General features: G+C 35.5%; 1 protein-coding gene across 1 annotated transcript in view; it reads right to left on the bottom strand.

The window, feature by feature from the left end:
- LOC136029381 (uncharacterized protein CG43867-like) overlaps positions 1-16,957 on the bottom strand; it is a gene marked incomplete in the record, with an annotated part of 290,632 nt that extends 273,675 nt beyond the window's left edge. The window contains 1 exon segment of the mRNA XM_065707702.1: positions 16,859-16,957.
- Between the last annotated feature and the right edge of the window lie 6,124 nt (positions 16,958-23,081).

Here is a 23,081-nt window from a genome sequence, read left to right on the forward strand (position 1 = left end):
TTATTACACTGTGTGGCAATTTTGTGTCTACTCTTCTTCGAGTGTTGGAAGGGAAGCGTTCAAGAGACTTAAGATTCAAGTGCTTATTAGGGTATCTCAGAGAAAGTTGGGATCATTCCAATTTACTGCCTAAGACGGCAAAGTACTCGAAATTTTAAATGATCAATAATAACAAAAACAAAACAAAATAATAGTAATAAGAAAATTGTACCGCCAACAGTAAACTGAGCACATAAACAAACAAGTAAGCCCATTTATTTGACATATTCTGTTTATAAATGATACTATTCTATAAATAATATATGACTATCATTGTGTTGCGAGAGCAACACTTTGGTTTTGTCCCGTTTTTGTTTTTTTCTACGCCGATCTCAGCTTATTCCTGGAAACTGGTAAGGGTCTAACCTGTGCGGTTTTTACGGAAAGTGTGGACCTCAGGCCGGATTGATGAATATGGCATTATATTTTGGAAAGCTCCGCAGAACTATTACCTGGGGCCAAAAAGGATGGTTTTTGCTTGTCCACGAGCCAGAGCCTATGGTGTGCGAAGTGAAGTGGAGTTATATAGCCTATGTCAGAGAGGAGTATCCGAAGTTGTGCAGCCAAGCTTTCGTTTCATTAAACCATGTTTCTGCTTTCGAATGGAAGACTCCGTTCTAGCAGGCAAGCAGGCAGGCGCCACTTTCAAACTGAAGATAGACTAAAATCTATAAGCGTTAAATATATACGGCAGTTAACCGGCCCCACAGCCAGTATATCTTCTTTGAGTGATAAATAGAAAAATTTACAGAAACAAAAATATGGCATTTTCCCACGGGTCCGAAAGTGCTGCCACCTATTGTTTCTACCCATTTCTGTTCGTGATTTCAGCTGAGTTTATCATTCGGTTTTTCGGACTTTGGAGCTTATCCTTTGCTCTTTTCTAGGTGGTGACGTTAGAAAGTTGACCTATTGCAAAAAAAAAAAACTTTTGAACTAAGACAGATAGAATTTTTTTTTGACGGCAATCGATAGCTCTTGATGAGCTGATCAAAGTATATGACATCCGTTTTTTGGTACAAAAATTCCTTCAATGAGGAATTCCTATGAGGTATACCAGTTTGAAAGTTTCAAGGGGTTGACAACTTCAGTAGTAAGGTACACACTGAAACGAAATCTAGGCCGATACAAATTGTGAGACATATAGAGGACTTGTAAGCAACCGTCGGCTGTTAGGTAATAATCATCTTCAGAAATGAGGGGTTAGCAACTTTTGCTAGTTGGTGTATCTATTATTTGGTTCAGTGTATTTGATGGGACTGTTAGACTACAGTCAACCTCAGCCATGAAGGGTTTACAACTATGCTAGTTGGTGTACCCATTTATTTGTTTCCGGTGAACTTGATGCCTATCACGGGAGAGGGACTTGTAAGTAAGAATTGGTTCACTTTGGGCGAGAAACGGCTGTATGCTCATAATCATCTTCGGCAATGAGGGGTTTGCCACTTTTGCTGGTTGGTGTACCTACTATTTGTTTCCGGTGTATTTGATTGTTAAACCAATTTGGTTCCAGTGGTAAGACATGTAGGGGACATGTAGGGGGACGGCTGTTGGGTAACAATCATCTTCAGCGATGAGGGTTTGCAACTTTTGCTAGTTGGTGTACCTGTTTATTTGTTCCCTGTGAACTTGATGTCTATCACGGGAGAGGGACTTGTAAGTAAGAATCTGTTCACTTTGGGCTAAAAATTTGTGCAAATTGTATTCGATCTCTTTTAATCTGACAGAATTAAGTGTTTACGCAACGGGTACAAACGATAACGTAAAACAATGAGGTAGTTTCGTAATAATTAGTGTCACCTATGGTATTTTAATCCTGAAAAGTTACGGATAGCTTTATAATACCAACTAGATTATATAAGATATTGTTCCAAGTTTTCACCCGTCACGATGTCTACGATTGAAAAGGACAAAGTTCAACTGGCTGCAAAGTCATTTTAGTACCTTCTTTCGATATTATTTTGTGGTTGTGGTTTTTTCAACGCTGAGGAATAGCCTTTGGTCATGTGATAACTGATTGCGTTCTTGTTTGAACATACCGTTTTAAAAACTTCGATAGGCTGACAACTTCATCATTTAACCGATAGTGAAGAAACAAGCCCAAACGAGAATGTAAAACAATGGGATAGTTTCGTAATAATTAATAGAATGTCATCTATGGTATTTTGATCCTGAAAAGTTAGGGGTAGCTTTATAATACCAACTAGATTATATAATATATTGTTCCGAGTTTTCATCCGTCACGATGTCTACGATTGAAAAGGATAAAGTTCAGCTGGCTGCAAAGTCAATTTAGTCCCTTCTTTCGATACTATTTTGTTGCTGTTTTTTCAACGCTGAGTAATAGCCTTTGATCATGTGATTACTGATCGACAGCGAAGAACAAAACCAATGTGTTGCTCTCGCAACACTTTAATCAGCGAAGCCGGACAAAGGTTGCCGCAACACTTCACGTTGCCTGGGCAACGTAGGTCTAGTTTAGTTTCGTTTTGTCAAAGTCAACTTGCGTGGATATATATATATATATATATATATATATATATATATATATATATATATATATATATATATATATAATTGAAATTTTTCAATACCGTAATCGAACTTAATGTTAATATTGTCACACGTCGAAGTCAAACATAAAATTTTGTTTTTGGGCACGACCAGGCACAATGTAAAACATAATTTCTAGAAAATAAGCTTAGCTTTCGGATAATCCATTTCCTTATAAAATGTATTGCATAAATTTCAAAACTTCACATTCATACATTTCTCATAAAAAAGCTGTTTTAAGTAGCAAAATATCCTTCCGAGACAAAATTGCGAAAATAGTTCAGAAACCCGCCAATGAATTTCTAATGCTTCATATTATTCAAGCGGGGAGTTCCGCTGCTAAACGTGATCTATTAGGTATAATATCTTAAACCTAAAATAAAAATTCTCGAAAATTTGCCTTATTTTAGAAAATAGGGGGAAACTATCCCTAAGTCATAGAATCTTAACGAAAATCACACCATCAGATTCAGCGTATCAGAGAACTCTATTGTAGAAGTTTCAAGCTCCTATCTACAAAAATGTGGAATTTTGTATTTTTTGCCAGAAGGCAGATCACGGATGCGTGTTTATTTGTTTTTTTTTTGTTTTTTTCTCAGGGGTGATCGTATCGACCCAGTGGTCCTAGAATCTTGCAAGAGGGCTCATTCTAACGGAAATGAAAAGTTCTAGTGCCCTTTTTAAGTGACCAAAAAAATTGGAGGGCACCTAGCCCCCTCCCATCCTAATTATTTTCCCAAAGTCACCGGATCAAAATTCTGAGATAGCCATTTTATTCAGCGTAGTCAAAAAACCTTATAACTATGTCTTTGGGGACGACTTACTCCCCCACAGTCCCCGTGGGAGGGGCCACAAGTTACAAACTTTGAGCAGTGCTTACATATAGTAATGGTTATTTGGAAGTGTACAGACGTTTTCTGGGGGATTTTTAGGTTGGGGGTGAGAAGGTGGGAATATGTTGGGGGAATTTTCCTTGGAGGAATTTGTCATGGAGGAAGAAAAGTTTCATGAAGGGAGCGCAGGATTTTCTAGCATTATTTAAAAAAACAATGAAAAAATAAATATGAAGAAGTTTTTTCAACTGAAAGTAAGAAGAAGCATTAAAACTTAAAATGAACAGAAATTATTACGCATATGATGGGCTCACCTCCTCCTTATATCTCGCTCTTTACCCTAAAGCATTTTTAGTAATTTCAACTATTTATTCTACGGCTTTTGTGATTCAGGGGTTATTCTTAAGAAATTGGGACAAAGTTTAAGCTTTAGTGTAAAGAGCGAGGTACTGACGAGGGGGTGAACCCCTCATATATGTAATAAAAACATGAGAATACAGAAGTTCGTTACGTAAGCTAATTTGTAAGTTGCGTATATCTTTTACTAATAAAAACATTGGTAAAAAACTAAAAGTTCTAGTTGCCTTTTTAAGTAACCAAAAAATCGGAGGACAACTAGGCCTCCTCCCCCGCTCCTTTTTTCTCATAATAATTCGATCAAAACCACGAGAAAGCCAATTAGCCAAAAAAATAAATATGCTAATTTCGTTTTAATTATTCATCTGCGGAGAGCCAAAATTAAAACATGCATTGATTCAAAAACGTTCAGAAATTAAATAAAAAAACAAGTTTTTTTAACGGAAAGTAAGGAGCGATATTAAAACTTAAATCGAACAGAAATTACTTCGTATATGGAATGGACTGCTTCCTCATCAACGCCCCGCTCTTTACGCTAAAGTTTTTTACTGTTTTAAAAAGTAGAGTTAAGAGAAAGAGTCAAACTTTAGCGTAAAGAGCGGGGCGTTGATGAGGAACCATAATGTAAGGAAGCATGATGAGGAAGCCTATGTAAACCTTTAATAGCTTATAATTTTTTTGGTGTTCTCCTTACTTTTTTAATAACTTTTTTTAAGAAATCTATTTGGAATTATTCAGGAAAGAAGCAACATAATCTATGTTGGTTTTAGTTCCAATCCAAGTTTTCAGTTTTCAGCCCCTCCCCCCGCCCCCTTCTCCTAAGAATTGTTTGGAAGTGGATTTGGCCCAGCAATCCCCTACAAAATACCTTTGACTGTAATTGTGTAACATAAAAAAGTAATATCCATGAGCTATTAATAGTGAAACCCCAGAGCTATAATAATCAAAGCTTCTTAACTCGTACCTTTAAAAGGTAAAAGGTACACCCAGCCTCTCAACATAATACTAACAAACCAAACCAAACACGGTATTAGAACAACTATTGATAATGGATGACTCAATGCTTCTAGGACTTCCGGAAAAAAAGATGCGATAACGCACACAAAAAAAAACTTATCGTAAGCTCTTCCTGATAAATAAAATTATTGTCGAAATTAAGTATTTACACAGAAATTGAATCTCAGAAGTGAAAGTAAATTCCTCATAACACCCGATTTCTTCAAAAAACCGATTTCTTCACTACTATGGATTCACTGCAGCACCAAGCCACCTGAGGCCTAGTGTGGAAATTGCAGCCAAGACAAAAAAATTTTCCAGGCGTTTTGCAAATCTTCTGGTGTACCAGATGGTCTGCGGGGTAGAGGCTTCTAGTAAATCTTGTTAGTGAAGGCATGTGAGTTCAACTGCCACACACTGTTTATAGCATTTTCTACCCATTTTTTAAAAAGGTTATTCTCTCGCCTTTCAATGCCAGGATTAAAAAAAAATGATTAATCGGTAAGTCATTCAATTGTATGACGCATTGAACATGCTTAAGTACTCTAAACATTTCAGTGCGTGTTTTTATAATGACAGAAAACTATGCGTTCTAGTGTATAGGCTAAGAATTATTTCCGTAACAGCAGGTGGCTTATGTTTAAGGGTACCAACGTGTGGAACACTTCCAACATTGCAAACCTTCATTTATGACAAGGGAGGTGAGATGGAATATTTATGAAAAATATTGATTACAAGGCCGAATTTGAATTTTCGAGTCAATACACACAAAAATAAACAACAGCAACAAACTAGCCAATATAATAGGGCTAGTCAGAAAAAAAGTAATTTCCAAACTGACAAGGAGGATGTAAAAATTTGGCAAAACATGCAAGGATTAAAGTTTTTCAGGAAAAAGTAAATTTAGAGCAGAAATGGAGTCTTAAAACAAGTAGAACTTAAGGCAAACGCTTATTGATCATGCTACTGATCATTAAATGAAACCTAAAACAAACAGAAGTAAAAATGAATGATCAGGTTATATATATTAAGAAAAAAAAAAAGACAGTGTTTCCACTCTCTACTTGTGATAATTTTCCAAAACTTTTCCAAGACATTATCCGCTGCATAATACAAGTCAAGCTATTACCTATAGGACTGGGCGACATGCTCATATTATGATCATATTGGAAAATATTTCGAAATATATATGATACGGCATATATATCATTACATTGGTAATACAGTTGTTAACAATATCAGTTCAAAGGTCCAATTTCTCACAGTCAACCTGTGTTTACAATCACTCATTGACGTCAAAAGTATTAACGTTTATACTGGAACAAAGGCAAATTGCATTTAGATAATGGCTTAAATTACCCTTAATACATATAAAACCGCCTCTTCGTCATTGAAATTCAATTATAGAACAAACCATGCTTTAGTGTGCATAAATAATTTCTCTTCAACAAATATGAGTAATTATGAGTAATTGTAATTAAGGAGCAACGCGACTCAGTACTAACTGAAACTCTAAAAATCGTATTTTTGATATCAGCAATATTTCAAAAGAATCGGCTTTTATTTTGATTCCAAATATACAAGATTCATTAAGATTCACAAATATATAAGTTTCACTTAGTCTTATCCATAAAAGGCTAAGAGCCTGAAAAAAAAACTTTTCTGATTTTAGAAAAAAGAGTGAAATACCGCCTAAGAGTCAAATAATTTTCATGAAAATCACACCATCAGACATCTACTGTCGATGTTTCAAGCATCTATCTGCAAAAATGTGGAATATTTTTTTTTTTTTTTTCTTGCCAGAAGAAGGATTACAATTGTGCGATTTTTCCCCCAGGGATGATCGTATCGAGCCAATAGTCCTAGAACATAGGGAGAGGGATCATTTGAACGGAAATAAAAACTCTAGTGTCCTTTTTAGTGACCAAAACGATTGGAGAGCAACTAGCCCCCGTCCCACGTCCCTTTTTCCCAAAATCGTTCGATCAATTTTAAGATAGCCATTTTGTTCAGCTTAGTTGAAAGGTCCCATATTTTGGAGATAAAACGACCTCCCCAGAGCCCCTAGGGATAGGTCTTTTAAGTTCTAAGATTTGCCCATTATTTACGTATGGTATTTATTATTGGTAAGCATACAAACATTTTGCAGGGTGAGGGGATTTTATACTTCGGGTAGATTTCCATGGGGATCATTTTCCGTGGGTAGGGGAGTCTCCAGGGGTGATAATTCCAGGGGAAATTTTATACTAGGGTTTTGACAGAATTCCTATACAAAATTCTTTTATTTGTCTTACTTTCTCTTTGCCAGCTCAATTTTGAATGTGGACATGTTCCGGGGAAAATTTTCAGCGCGTTCTAATTTCCGGGAGAAATTTTCTATTGAAGTGGGGATTTCCGGAGTGATAAAAAAAAAATTAGAGCTTAAAAGTTTTTTTTCAAATGAAAGTATACGAAGTACAATTTTCAGGCTTAATCGTCAGCAAGAAACTTTACGAGGGGGAGGGGGGATTTTTTAGTGAGGACGGAATTGTCCGCAAGGACTTTTGAGGATGTGTGTGCATTTTTCGTGGGAAGAACTTTCCATGGAGAAGTTTCCGTGAGGGGAGGGAATTTTTCATAGAGGGTGAGCCAGATTTACCGGCCTTATTTGAAAAACGATCAGAAATTAAGCATAAAAATACATATTTTTCTCAACTGAAATTAAGGAGCAACAATAAAATTAAAAACGAACAAAATTCATTCCATATATAAAGGGGTTGCCCCCTTCCTCCAAACCTTGCTCTGTACGCTAAAGTTTGAATTTTCGCCCCAATTTTTAAGAACAACTCCAGAAACAAAAGGGCTATTTAATGAGAATGGGAAGCTTTTTTTAAAAGCATCAAATACTATAGCGTGAAAAGCAAGGAGAGGGGCATCCTTCATATATAGAATAATTTCTGTTAGTTTGAGTTTTAATGTTGCTCCTTACTTTCAGTAGAAAAAGCTTTTTTTTTTGTTTGATAAAATAAGAATCTGGAATTTAATGATTATAGAAATAATGTTGTTTCCAGATTAGATAACAGATTTATAGATTTAACAACAGGATTCTTTCCGGTTATTCATCTATCCCATTCAAGTCATAAATTTTACCTTTTTTAGGATTCACCATCTAGGTAACTCAAGAGGACAGCCAAAGAGCGTCATTCTGACGCTCTACCGCCGCAGCACAAAAATAGTAAAGATGCCCTTTACACAGGCTGATCCTTTTCCATAAAAGCTTTTTTACCATTTAGAAGTAGACAGAGTCTAAATAAATAAATGGTCTTGTTATTTTTATGATTTGAGTTTACTTCAGGCTCATATTTCAAATAAAAAAATGTAAAATACCATCTTACAACATTGACAACTCAGCTAACAAACAAAGTGGAATTTTATTTTTGTATTTAGTTATATTTTTCTAATTAATTATTTTGGGTTAAAAATTAAGGAGAAAAAAATGCATAAAACAATACCAGGGTAGTAAAGCAGCGCTTTAGATGTCAGGTGATATTTATTTACTCGCTGATAGACAATTGATCCATGTAAACAGCCACCAACATGATGTGAAATAAAATAATAAAAATGTCAAAAGATTACTATTATTAAAAGATATTTAAAAAACAGACATAAATGCGTTAAATGTTTAACTTGTTTGTGTTGATACAAAGGGAGCAAAGATTATTTTCCAGGACAACTGAAACGTTTCCAGGATATTTTCCTTATATTTTCCAAGGAGTTGTACATGACTGAAATTTTTGTCTTTAAATTTTCTGTTTTCCAGGACGCGCAAGAACCCTGATAAGAGCAGTCACCCTCCCCTCAAACCAAACCTCAACCTCGAATCATTTTTTCTTCAGCAAACACGGAAAATATTTTAAAAAGTTTTTTTTCTTCACTATAAAATTTACAAATGTAAAACAGCTCAAACTTCCGAGAATTTCTTCATTTCTGATACAGCGCAGTAGCAGTGCCAAGTAAAGACCATTGTATTTTTATTCTTCATTGTGTTTTTTTGCCCACTTCATATGGAAAGGGTGATCGTAGAAACTTCGGAGGAGGGCTCATTCAATTGGAAATTGAATGTTCTAGTGACTTATTTACAAGTAAAAAGTGATAGGAGGGCAACAAAATTCTCTAACACAAACCTATCATTCCCCAAAACATATCCGATCGAAATTTCAAACATATCCGACATCCGATCCGATATCAATTTGAGGCAGGGGTCATATACCCCCCTTATGGCCTTGAAAAATTACTTTTTCCGGAATTTTCATTTAAAAATGCCCATTTTTGGTATTTCCATTTGTTAACTTGAAAAAAATAGGCACCCCCCAGACTAAAGAAATTTAAAGTCCACCCAATTATCTGTGAATTGACACTCCTACCCGTGTATCCTTTTTTTGCTACCCAGGCACGAGTAACCCCCTAAGATATTTGACCGAAGTTATTTGAGTTTGTTTTTTTTAATAGTCAAAAGCTCCAGAAAAATACACATCTGGGGATGACATGACTCCCAGAGCCCACGGGGCAAGGGCCGTAAATAAAGCATATTACCGAATGTTTAAACACATGTTTTATACGAATGTAATTCATCATATTGTACACGAAGATGCCATTTCTTTTGTCCAAAAATTGATTTTAATTTCAACATTATTTTGTTAATTACACAAGCACGTAGGTGTAGCAAATTTCTTAAAACGGGGCCTTAAACAGCTCTCTATGAGCTTCCAGTGCCTCAATGGCAGAGGTAAAAAAGTAAAGAACACGGCATTGGACTTTACCAACGAGCGGTGTTGATCTACGTTTCATAGACCTTCATCCAGGAAGTCCAATAGGGGGTTTGGGGGCCAGCCACCCAGTGCTCTGACCCAATCTTCCTATTTACCTTCCCCATATTTCTCCAGGTGCCCATTTAGAGCTGGATCGACTCTGGCTGAGCTTCCAGAGTCACGCCACTGACCACCGTTCCAGACAAAAATAATAAGTGACACCAGAACCGGAGCCCATGTCCAAACGGACAAAGGATTTCAAGTCTGGCACTATAAGTCTGGCTATGGACCGTGGTTCGTCCTTTACTAGATGAATTTGGAAAAAAAAATTCCCAAAAACAAGTTTTTCAAAGAAGGCTCATTTAGCCAAAAATGAGCAGAAATAAAGTCAAATAATCTTCTAAGTGTAAAACTACCACAAATCACTATCGATAAATAAATGAAACTCCAAAGAACAGAAATTACAATAAATGGCCGAGTCAAACTTAAAACGAGCAAAAATTAACATGAGTAGGGCTGATAACCCCCATGCATTCTCAAGACTAGAACATAATTTGCGCTTTAAAAAAAAAAAACACCGTAGATTATCAACTTAATTGACATATACTGATATTTTTTCCTTGAAGTTTTGATATTTTTTATTTATGTAAGTAAAAAAAGTGAAAACATTTAAACGTATCTTGTTTATTTGCACTATAATCTACTGTAAGATTTAAAATCTATTCAAGATTAAGTAGCAAGGTAAATCAAAATACACTAGGAGTTGCAACGTAAATCAAAATATAGTATCTGCACTGGTTTGGGAATGGCTTGATAGATCTAAGTGAAACTAAGAGGGAATTATTTTTTTAGGACAGAGGGGGGGGGGGCATTTAGACTTCGAAATTTCAATTTGGCAAAAAACGGACTAAACATATTTTGCTTGACATCTGCCTAAAAGTTTTGACACTCTAAGCCTATATGAAGCTAGATCAAGCCCCGCCCCCTCCCTACCCCAATCCACCAATCAACAGTCTTCCAGATGCAAGTGACGCAACGTTGCGATGTCGCAAAGGTAGGTATTTACGAACCTGGTGGTTGTTACACAATATAGTCTAGGCTAGTAAATTTATGAATTTTAATTCTTTTTATGCTAGAAAAAAATTTCTAAAAGTAGGTCTAGGTTTTTCTTAGCTTCCAATATGGCATAAGTATCTAGGAGGTATAATTAAGCCTATACTAAATGATCCTCCATTCTCTACCCCTTTTCCCCACCCCACATTACTTTTAATTTTTATTTCTTATTCACCTATTCCTAATTAAAGACAGACAAACAAACTAGACAGACAGGCAGACCAGACAGACCAGGCAGACAGACCAGCCAGACCACAAAGACAGACAGAAGGACAGACAGACAGAAAGACAGACCAGACAGACAGACAAGACGGACAGACCAAACAGACAGACGAACAGAGAGACAGGCAGCCACACAGACACACAAGACAGACCAGAGAGACCACACCATACAGACATGACAGACCAGACAGACCGACAGACAGACAGATTGACAGACAGACCAGACGGACCAGATAGACAGACCAAACAGACCAGAGAGACAGACAGACAGACCAGACATACAAACGAAATAGACAGACAGACAGACAGACCAGACAAACAGACAGACAGAAAAACAAACAGACCAGACATACAGGACAGACAGAAAGACAGACAGACAGAAAGACAAACCAGACAGACAGACAGACCAGTCAGACCAGACAGACAGACAAGACAGACCGGACCAGACAGACAAACAAACCAGACAGACAAAACAGACAGACTGACAGACAAACAGACAGACAAAAATGACAGAAAGACAGACAGACAGAGAGACCAGACAGACAGACAGAATGATCAGACAGACAGACCAGACATACAAACCAGACAGACGGACAGAAAGACAGACAGACAAGACAGACCAAACAGACAGACAGACCAGACAGACAGGACAGACAGACAGACAGACAAGACAGACAGACCAGTCAGACAGACTGGACCAGACGGACAAAAGACCTGAGAGACAGACAGACAGACAAACAGACAGACAGACAGAAACCTAACCTAACTACTTATGCAATATTGCAACCTTGGAAAAACCTAGACCTACTCTTAGAAATATTTTTGAAAGAATTAAAATTCATAAATTTACTAGCCTAGACTATATTGTGTAATAACCACTAGGTTCGTAAATACCAACCTTTGCGACATCGCAACGTTGCGTCACTTGCATCTGGAAGACAGTTGATTGGTGGATTGGGGTAGGGAGGGGGCGGGGCTTGAAAAGCCTATCCTTGTCGTGTAAACTGTTACGGCCTATACTACTGCTGTGATTATTTATTTTAATTTATGTTTGTGTTTTTGCAGGGTTTTAGTTATTCATTGAAAGCTACTGCTGCAGCAAACTACACATATTGCTTAAAGAATTACCAAGTGCTAGTCAAAAGGTATATTTAGGTATCAGTTTGTATACTTTTGAATGAAATTGATGCACAGTTAAAGCTTGGACAAGAAAAAGTGTACTTTAAAAACACTTAACTACTTATAGATTGAAAGTCTAAAATATTTAAATTCTAATAAATTGTTGTTGTTTTTTACTTTAAACTTGATTGGCATTTATTTTTTCTGACTTAATGACAAATAAAAACACTCAAAATGTATGTGCTTTTCAGGGTACCACCACTCTTGTGTGTTCCAATTTGTCTTTGTTTTGAGTCTAAATTGGTTATTCATTATAATTTCTGTTTGTTTTGTGTTTAACATTTTTATTTATAGTAATATCTGTTTTATTAAACTTTGACTTTATTATGCCATTTAATTTCTGTTTGTTTCGGATTACTTTTATTCAGCCATTAAATCTGTTATTTCTAAACTTGACCTTGTTATCCATTTTAGTTTATGTCTGTTTTAGATTTCATTTATTCCCTCATAGTGATTCTGTTCCATACTTGAACTTGAACTTACAATATTGTTTTATTTCTACTGGTCTTAAGCTTTAATATCATGCTTCATTTTTTTATTTCATTTTTTTGATCAATATCTATTTACTTTCAACTGATATTGCTTCCTGATTGTTTTATTGCAGGAAGGTTTCTAAAGCTTTAGGAACTTTCCTGCTTACAAAATAAAATGCTGGATTGCATTTTGGATTTTAGGCAAAAATTGAATATTCAAAAAAAAAATTATCTGCCATGTTTTTTATGTAATTATCTTGTTATACTGTAGGCTACTATTTTTACTGGAAAATTTGCAGTGGATGATGAGGAAGATCTTCAATAATGCAGATTGAAACTACAAATTATTTGTCCTTTCTAGGGCTGAAGTCTTCTTAACTCCCATCATGTGGGCACCTTTGAATATAAACATATCTTGTTGCATCACTTGATACAAGACATGCCCTGTCTTGATATAACTGTTAGTGCATTGAATGAAACATGTGTGCTGTCAATTGAATTAAATTGAATGAAACTGTCATTCAGAATAAGAGTTCTGTTTTGTTGTATGTTAACAAAACTAAGTCTACATTTTAATGTTGTCAGGGTGACATTTTAAGATCCTATTGATTTTCTTTTTTTTTAAATGCTATCTTTAATATTATTTTACAGCATGTGGTAAGCATATTCTAAGAATATTCCATGACCCAGTTGTCATTTGTAAATCCCTGCTTGACCAACTATTGTTGAGTAAATAGATAAATTATAGAGCTGCAAAAGAATTAGTAGGAAGTGTGTGAAAACAGGATGATGTCTTTCAGAGAATCTTATCAATCTAAAGTAGGTACACTGTAGTTTTTTTGTACTGCATTCTAATAAACAAAGTCTATTCCATAGCTTTTGGTAGAGACTGCTATTTTGATTAAACAAAAATGGCTTCTAATGTCTAAAAACAACAAATACATATGAAAACTTCCAAAAAAATATTGTAAGCATAGGCTATTCTATTGCATAGTTGTCATTTGTAAATCCCTGCTTTAACAGATATTATTGAATAAACAGATAAATTACAGAGCTGCAAAAGAATTAGCATGGAATGTGTGAAAACAAAATAATGTATATAAAATAATTGTCAACTGCTGGGTGAATGGGCTGAGGCCATTCACTTTGGCCAACTGAATCCTTGCTGCTCTTATTTTTTCTTAGTCCACCCACTCTCATCTGTAAATAATGAACAGGATCTTGGTTTCACTATTGACAATGAACTAAAATTCAGCAATCATGCTAAGAGGTCTGCTGCTGGGGCTAGTTCAACTATGGGAATGATTAAGCATACTATTTCTGCTTGTTCCACTAAAGTCATCAGTCTTCAATATAAGGGACTTGAGCATCCTAAGCTTGAAGTTGGAATATCTCTTGCCTTCCCATATTTCAAAAGACATAAAAGTTCTTGAAGATGTCCAGAGACATGCCACTAAAGTGACATCTGGCACGTGGGAGCTTTTTCTGTCCTTTAAGACTATCAAAGCTGAATCTCACTAGACTTGTTTACAGGAGAAATAGAGGGGATGCTATTTTAGCCTAAAAGTTACTGACAGCTAATACTCCACCAGAATTAGATGCTGAGTGGTCCTCCAGAGAGTACTCAACTAGGATGCCACCAAACATGGAACAGCACCTGGTAACTAAAGAACTTTCTATATGACTTAAGTCATTAATCTGGAGCTCTACAAGGAAAAAATCCTTAGATTACTCCTAGCTGTAATTTAAGGAAACTTAAGGTATGTCTTTCAGAGTATCCACCTAAAGTAGGTACACTACAAATATTTTTGTACTACATTCTACCAAGCTAAGTTTATTTCACAACTTTTAGAAAGGAGAGACATTTTGAATGAACAACAATAGCTTCTAACCCCTAAAAAAATAACAATATGTGAAGACAGAAAAATTCAAAAATATAAATATGATTTCAATCTATTGCAAAATGAGTTGGTATGGCAACTCAATGCTTTCAATGAGGGAAAAATCAGCATGAAATGCTGATTTTTTGGTGTCAAGTGCTGAAATCTGGGTTTGTCTAGGAGTTAATCTAATGATGAATAAGCTTCAAATATCTTCAGCAATTACTGTAGATTGGCAGAATTATTGCAGAGACATTTGCATGGACACTGTCAATAAAAATAGAGAGCATTTAGGGTGCCTAGGAAGAGTTGTTGAACTTAACAAGGGTAAAATTAACAAATGGAAGAACAATAGAGCAAGACTTACTGAAGGAAAGTGGATACTTTTTTGGGGGGAGGGGGGTAGAAAGAAGATCAAACTGCTTTTTCATTGTCCTTGTCCTAGGATGATGTTTGCATGGACATTGTCAATAAAAATAGAATGCATTTTGAAGGCCTAGGAAAAGTTGTTGAAATTTATAAGGGTAAAATTGGCAAATGGAAGAACAGTAGAATAAGACTTATTGAAGGAAATTAGATTTTTTTGGAGGGGGGGTGTAGAAAGAAGATAAAACTGCTTTTTTATTGTCCTTGTCTTGGAGGAATCAACAGAAATGCTTTTCAAAATTGCATATGATCAGATCTATCCTGGCACAACTATATCAGAATGTTGGAGGGTATGCAATACACTTAATAATCAAGGATATATACATCAAATTGTGAATCACTCTAAAGTTTTCTTAACCTAGACACCAGTGATTCCATTCAAAATATCAAGTGCCCATGGTACTCAATGCCTGCAGGCATCATTTTTCTATTAGGCTAATCAAATTAGCCTAGGCCTACAATGCTCTCTTCAATTGTTGTCCATATTTTTAAAACATTTTCATTCATAAATATATTTTGGCAAAATTCTAGTTAATTGACTTCTTGCTATCTTGGAAAGGGTTTAGGTTAGGAAAATGAAACTTTCAGGGATGGATCTACAGGCTAAAGTATGTCCTGGGAAGGCATTTTAAAGTATCCACCTCTACTCCTTCTCCCTCTAGGGGGCCCTGAAATTTGCCTAAATGACAGGTCTATTACCTATTGAAATTTTGACAAAACAACATTTTACCTTAATTTTCAGTTACTAGTTGCTTTTTCTCCACCTTTAGTTCTGAAAATGCAATTCCTGTTATTTGAGTAGAATTTGAGCAATATCAATGGTTTTTTTCCAAAATTTAGGAAATGTATTTGCATATCTTTAAAACCTTATAAAATGGGATTGAGAAAGTTTATGAAGCTGAAAACATTTTTGTTGTACTTCAATTAAGCAGAAGATCTATTTTGCAAGGTTTCACTTATATAACACACATATTTTTGACAGTCATCAAGGTCAGGGCCTTCTAGAGGGAGAAGGAGCAGAGGTAGGTACTTAAAAATACCTTCCTGGGACATACTCTAGCCTGTAGACCCATCCCAGAAAGTTTCATTTTCCTAACCTAAACCCTTTCCAAGATAGCAAGAAGTCAATTAACTAGAATTTCACCATATATTTTAACTAATGAAACAAAACAAAATTTATTGAATTCAAAAATGCAAATACCCTTTGTCTTTTATCCTGTAATGCATCAAAAGATGAAAAACAGCAAAGGAATATAGCCCTCAGCTATATAGCCTATGGGACCATAATCAAGAAGAGGGGGACATTGTCAGAGAAGAAACTGTGACATTTTGAAAAAGCATAAGACCAGGAATCTAATGGCATTGCTCTTTTTACTTTATGATTTTTCTTTACTGAAGCTAGCCTTTAGCCTATGCCAAACTATGTAATTGTTGAAAAAGAAATTACGTGATAATCTACAGTATGTTTACCCTAAAATCTATTAAAGCTTTTTTTTCTATGAAAAACATGGTAAAATTCTAGTTAGCTACTTTTGCTATCTTGGAAAGATGTTAGGTTAGGAAAATTAAACATCCAGGGATCAACCTATGGAATAATGTATTCCCTGCAAAGATATTTTGAAGTACCTAGCTCTACTCCTTCTCTCTCTAGAGGGAAGTGACCTTTGACAGCCTTTAAAATCTTAAGAGGATTAAAAATAACAGGAATTACATTTTTGGAACCAAAACCAGAGAAAAAGAAACTGATAACTGGACATCATGGTAAAATGTTGTTCTGTTAAATTTTCAACCAGTATAGACCTGTCAAGTAGGAAAATTTCAATGACTCAGAAATCAGGAGAGGGTTAACATGGAAGCTTGGCAATATTTTCCCAGTTTTTTATCCTGGATTCATTACTGAAAGTTTCATTTTCCTAACTTTGTCCCCTTCCGAGAGAGTGAAAAGCAGCTAAACTAGAATTTTACACAAAAACATTTGTAAACACTGTTTCCCATTTTACCTTAAAAACTTCTGTTAATTCACATTAATCTCGGCTTTTGTAAGCTGTTTCTTCTAGAAATCGTCTGAGAAATTTGAAAACACCTTTGCTTAATTGTCGGTCGACCACTGAAAACACCTAAATTATGACCGAAAAGTATAGAAAAAACTCATAGCTATGAGAATAAATCTATATATAATCTACAAATGTATTTTCATTCTAATACAAGTGTGTATTGCCTGTTAGGAAGAAGCCGTGACAAGATTATATATTTGATTCCAAGAATACTATCTTTTTGAGCTTGCTGTGCAAATTGATTTGGTAAAATAGTGGTGCGAAACCTCACAGTTTAATTGGTTTTCTTGTATTATAAAGTTAAAAATATTTCCAATAAATAATCACCATCAATAAATAAATGAAACTCTAAACAAACAGAAAGTAAATTAAATAGCCGAGTCAAACTAAAACGAGCAAAAATTAACAAAAGTAAGGCTAATAACCCTTATACCTTCTTAAGACCAGAACACAATATGCACTTTAATGAAAACACGAAACGAAACAAATTACCGTGGATTGTTAGTTTAATTGACATATAAGGGCATTTTTTCCTTAAGGTTTTCATACTTCTTCATTTATGAAAGTAAGAAAGGTAAAAACATTTCAAACGTATATCTTTTTCAATAAAGCCCAAAATGTGTTCTGGTCTTAAAAGGGCATTGGGGCTATCAGCCCCGCTCATGTTAATTTTTACTAGTTTTTAGTTTAACTCCGCTATTTATTTCAATTTCTGTTCGTTTTGAGTTTCATTTATTTGTTGATAGTGTTGATAGATTTGTCGGTAGTTATACACTTGGAAGATTATTTGACTTTATTTTTGCTCATTCTTGGCTCTTACTTGTCTTTGAAAAACTTATCTTGTGAAAAAAAAGTTTTCAAAATAATTCCTGTTCGTTTATTATTGACGTAGTCTTTTTCAGGGAAAAATAATATTGTATGTCTTTTCAGTTTTCTTCAGCAAGAATCCATAGTATGGGCAGCTATTTGTATGTTGAAGAAACTTTTTATCAATTTTTAATTCTGAGACAAACAGAATTTTTTAATATAATTTTATAGCTTCTGAAAATGACTTGAAAAATGAAACTTAATATCATTCCCAAAAATTCTATATTTGCTCTTTGACAGCCTTGATACACTTCCACTCTTTTTGTTTATTTAAATTGTAGAAGTAGAAGTAGAAGTTTAAATTGTATAAATTGTAGAAGTATTAATAGTAGTATTCCCAAAAGTTTCAACTTAATACCCAAAGTCATTCTCGATGTATTGTTTAGGTGTCTTATTGGCAACCATAAACATAATGCTTTTTATTTATTTCAAAGCAACATTTAGTTTTAAAGCATAATGGGCCAATTACATAATTGTAAGGGGTTGAAATGCCTAATATTTCTAAAGACATAGTTACTGTACCGTTCTACCATGCTGAACAAAATGGTTTTCTCAAAATTTGACTGGGTACGTTGTGAAAATGAGTGGTCTTGAGAAAACGGCTGCTTGCCCTCCTATATCTTGTTACTCTTAAAAAGGGCATCAGAAACTCGTGCTGTAATTGGAGTGCAAGGGGGAGGACTTTTCCCTTGATACATCTAGTAAACAAATTTTACATAAGCAAAAACAAAGTGAAAACATTTTAAATGTATTTTGTTTTCAGCAAAGTGCAAATTATCTTCTGGTGTTGAGAACGCATGGGGTATGTCAGCCCTACTTAGGTTAGTTCTTGCTCGTTTTGAGTGTACCTTATTTTCCCCAAGGGCATGACTTACAATTCTTGCCCTGAAAGCTGTGAGGAGGCTGTCATTCTCAAACACATAATTTTCAGACCTTTCAATTACATTGAACAAAATGGATATCCGTAAATTTTTATTGGATGTGTTTGGGAAATGATGGGCACGGGAAAGGGGTTAATTGCACTCCAATTACTTTCGACTATTAAAAAGGGCATTGGCCCTTTCTAATTTAATGAGCACTTTTTGAAGTTTCTACGACAACAAACGGCCATCTCAAAATTCTAAAAAATGCATTTCGTACAAATACGAGATGTGGGGAGTATCTACCCTCCGATCACTCTCAATCTCAAAAAGGGCACTAGAACATCTGATTACCAGTCCAATGAGCCCCCTCCAAATTTTGTACGATCATCCTTTCTATATATATACCTTATATTCCTCCTGGGCATAACTTACAACTCTTGCCCCGAAGGCTGCATAGGGTTGTCATCCTCAAAGACACAATTTCCGGACTTTTCAACAATGTCGAACAAAATGGCTATCTCAAAATTTTGATTGGATGTGTTCTGGGAAATGGTGGGCGTGGGAGGGGGTTAGTTACTCTCCAATCCTGTTCGACTATCAAAAAGAAGAACACTAGCCCTTTCCATTTCTAATCGAGTTAGCTCTTTTGAAGTTTATACGACTTATTTCTTTCACTTATTGTTTGATCCTAGATGGTTGGCCGAAAGGACAATCTTTCATCCTTCATCTGCAACATATGGCCAAACCATCTCTACCCTTCTATCATTACAGGCCTGGAAAGGGGGATAAAACCCCGTTATTTGTATAGTTTAATCTTTAAAATACGTTAGTTAGAGAGGTACCCACAATAATCCTTTGACAATTTCTCTGGAAAACATCTAACAAATCCTCCTCTGTCTTTCGAAGTGCCCAAGTTTCAGAAGCATACTTGGCCACTATTATCACTATAACTTTCAAAATTTTAATCTTGGTTCAAAGAAATATCTTCCTCTTCTTCCAAACTTTTTTTAGTTAAAAAAAAAAAAAAAAAAAAAAAAAAACAAAAAAAAAAAAAAAAAAAAAAAAAAAAAAAAAAAAAACTACCGTACCTAAACTATTCTACTTTTAACCTTTGCAGCAACCACTATCTTTACAAATAATACTACCTAAGTAAGAAAGGTTGTCCACTTGGTCGATCTTCTTGTTATCCAATATCATCTCTTTACGTTCATTTTTTTCCCAGTCTTAGCGGCTTAGTCTTCTTAAATTCAGTTTTTCAACCTATTCTTCCACTCTGAACTATCAAAACCTCTAAAAATCATTTATTTTACTAAATTTTTCATCTACGACCTTTAAATATTCAGCATAATCTCAATCGACTTAATCTATAATGCTGAGGACAAAAGAGTTCTGATGACTCAGGTACTTCTCAATTATTATTCTAAGAGTGAAAATTCAGTCAATGGATCCTCTTCTCTTCCTAAGACCACACTATTTTCCTCTTAAAACTTTATCTGCAGCATTTCCAAGTCTAAAAAGTGTCATCAGTCTAAGTAATTTGCTACCTACAGAAATTGAGCTAATGTTTCTATAATTACCAAAATAACTCCTATCATCTTTCTTATACAGGGGTTTAAATAAAGTTTTCCTAAAATCAATAGGGACTTCCCCGTTTCAAAAATCATGTTCATAATCTTCAGTTATTTATCTCTAAATTCACAGCCATCATATTTAAAAAATTCAATTACCGTGCTATCAGCAGCCGAAGCAATGTTATTTGTAAATCCTTTTAGCCCTGTCTCTAATTCTTCCTCCAAAATAAATATTTTAGCTAATACTCTATTATTAACAGGACCGATAATCTGTTTGTTCCTGTAGCCGTAAGTAAAATCTGTCTGAGTCGCCATTATCTCAGTCAGTCGGTTCTAAAGGGGCGAATGAAAGTAAGGAGCGACATTAAAACTTAAAACGAACAGAAATTACTCCGTATTTGAAAGGGGCTTTTCCTCCTCAACGCCCCGCTCTTTACGCTAAAGTTTGACTCTTTCTCTTAACTCTACATTTTAAAACAGTAACAAAATTTAGCGTAAAGAGCGGGGCGTTGAGGAGGAAAAGCCCCTTTCATATACGGAGTAATTTTTGTTCGTTTTGAGTTTTAATGTCGCTCCTTACTTTCATTTAAAAAAACTTGTTTATTTAATTTCTGGACGTTTTTGAATTACTGCATGCTTTGATCTTGGCTCTCCGCACATAAATAATTAAAACGAAATTTGCATATTAATTTTTTGGGGCTAAATGGATTCTTCATAGTTTTAATTGGAAGATTTTGAGAAAAAAGGAGCGAGGGAGGAAGCCTAGTTGCCCTCCAATTTTTTGATTACTTAAAAAGGCAACTATAACTTATAATTGTTTACGAACGTTTTCATAAGTAAAAAATATACGTAACTTACGAATTAGATTACGTAGCGAACTTCAATATTCGTATGTTTTTATTGCGTATATGAGGGGGCTCACCCCTCGTCTATACCTTGCTCTTTACATTATAGCTTAAATTGTGTCCCAATTCCTTAAGAATGACCCCTGAATCACAAAGGCCGTAGAAGAAATAGTTGAAACTACTAAAAATACTCTAGCGTATAGAGCGAGGTATTACGAGGAGGTAAACCCCTCATATGCGTAATAATTTCTGTTCGTTTTAAGTTTTATTGCTGCTTCTCACTTTCAGCAGAAAAAGCTTTTCATATTTATTTTTTCATTGTTTTTTTTTAAATAATGCTAGAAAATCCTGAGCCCCCTCCATTGAAAGTCTCTTCCCCCATGAGAAGTTCCTTCACGGAAATATCCTCCCACGTAGCCCCCCCCTCAACTCTCCCACCCATACCCAAAAGATCCCCCTGAAAACGTTTGTGCACTTCCCAGTAAGCATTACTATATGTAAACACAGGTCAAAGTTTGTAACTTGCAGCCCCTCCCACGGGGACTGCGGGGGAGTAAGTCGTCCCCAAAGACATAGTTATTAGGTTTTTCGACTATGGTGAATAAAATGACTATCTCAGAACTTTGATCCGATGACTTTGGGGAAAAAATGAGCATGGGAGGGGGCCTAGGTGCCCTCCAATTTTTTGGTCACTTCAAAAGGGTACTAGAACTTTTAATTTCCATTAGAATGAGCCCTTTTGCGACATTCTAGGACTACTCAGTCGATACGATCACCCCTGGAAAAAAAAAACAAATAAACACGCATCCGTGAGTTGTCTTCTGGCAAAAAATGTGAAATTCCACATTTTTGTAGATAGGAGCTTGAAACTTCTACAATAAGGTTCTCTGAGACGCTGAATTTGATGGTGTGATTTTCGTTAAGATTGTATGACTTTTAGGGGGTGTTTCCCCCTGTTTTCAAAAATGAGGCAAATTTTCTCAGGCTCGTAACTTTTGATGGGTATAACTGATCTTGATGAAACTTATATATTTAAAATCAGCATTAAAATGCGATTCTTTTGATGTAACTACTGGTATCAAAATTCCATTTTTTAGAGTTTCGGTTACTATTGAGCCGGGTCGCTCCTTACTACAGTTCGTTACCACGAACTGTTTGACTATTGGTATCAAAATTCCATTTTTTAGAGTTTCGGTTACTATTGAGCCGGGTCGCTCCTTACTACAGTTGGTTATCACGAACTGTTTGATACCTTCCGAACATAAGCAGGACTTAGCAGCTTCCTTGTTCATCATGAGCGAGCACTACTCTCTGCCTATTAACACCATCTTTCCCTTCTGAGTATATAAATTCTATACCTCACCTAATTTTGCGTTTCTTATCACTGCGATATGCCTCTGAAACTCCCAATAGGTCCAGTTTGAAACATCTGAAGTCGTCAGTCAAAATGTTAATACGATAGTTTTTTTTAACCTTGTACCATTCGAAGTTGTGTTTTTTACATTATTTAAATCGCTGAAATTATTATGGCCTCAGGAAAAACACGGTCCGGAAACCAGTGCAGGACAGGGACTGATACACCTTCTCGAGTCTAAAGAAAGCACTTAAGCCGGATTAGAGCCGTACAGCAAGAAGTCAATGGGACATCCAGCATGAATAGAGGCTTTAGGCAAAACTCGGCCCAACTTGGTCACAACATGGTTTTCCACCCTTGGCGATGCTCTTCTATGAAAAAGAGTCGAAATCGTGCACATATAATTCCAAAACTATTACCTCCAATTCATTCTCGCAAATGTTATACTAATATCGATAGGCAGCCTATAATTACATAACTTAGCTAGGAAGGGTTTTTTCAGGCCAAAAAAGCTTACCAAAACAAACAGAAGAGTTGTCGATCAATCACAACCCAGTGCAAATGTTATATCGTTTACTAGATTATAATTTCCTCGAGGGTGTTACTCCCCAATGTCGCCCAACATAATCGTTTAGTCACGGTTCGAGTTAGGCAAACTTGTGAAAGGTC

This window comes from Artemia franciscana, chromosome 7, assembly GCF_032884065.1.
Source record: "Artemia franciscana chromosome 7, ASM3288406v1, whole genome shotgun sequence".
In the NCBI taxonomy this organism is placed as follows: Eukaryota; Metazoa; Arthropoda; class Branchiopoda; order Anostraca; family Artemiidae; genus Artemia; species Artemia franciscana.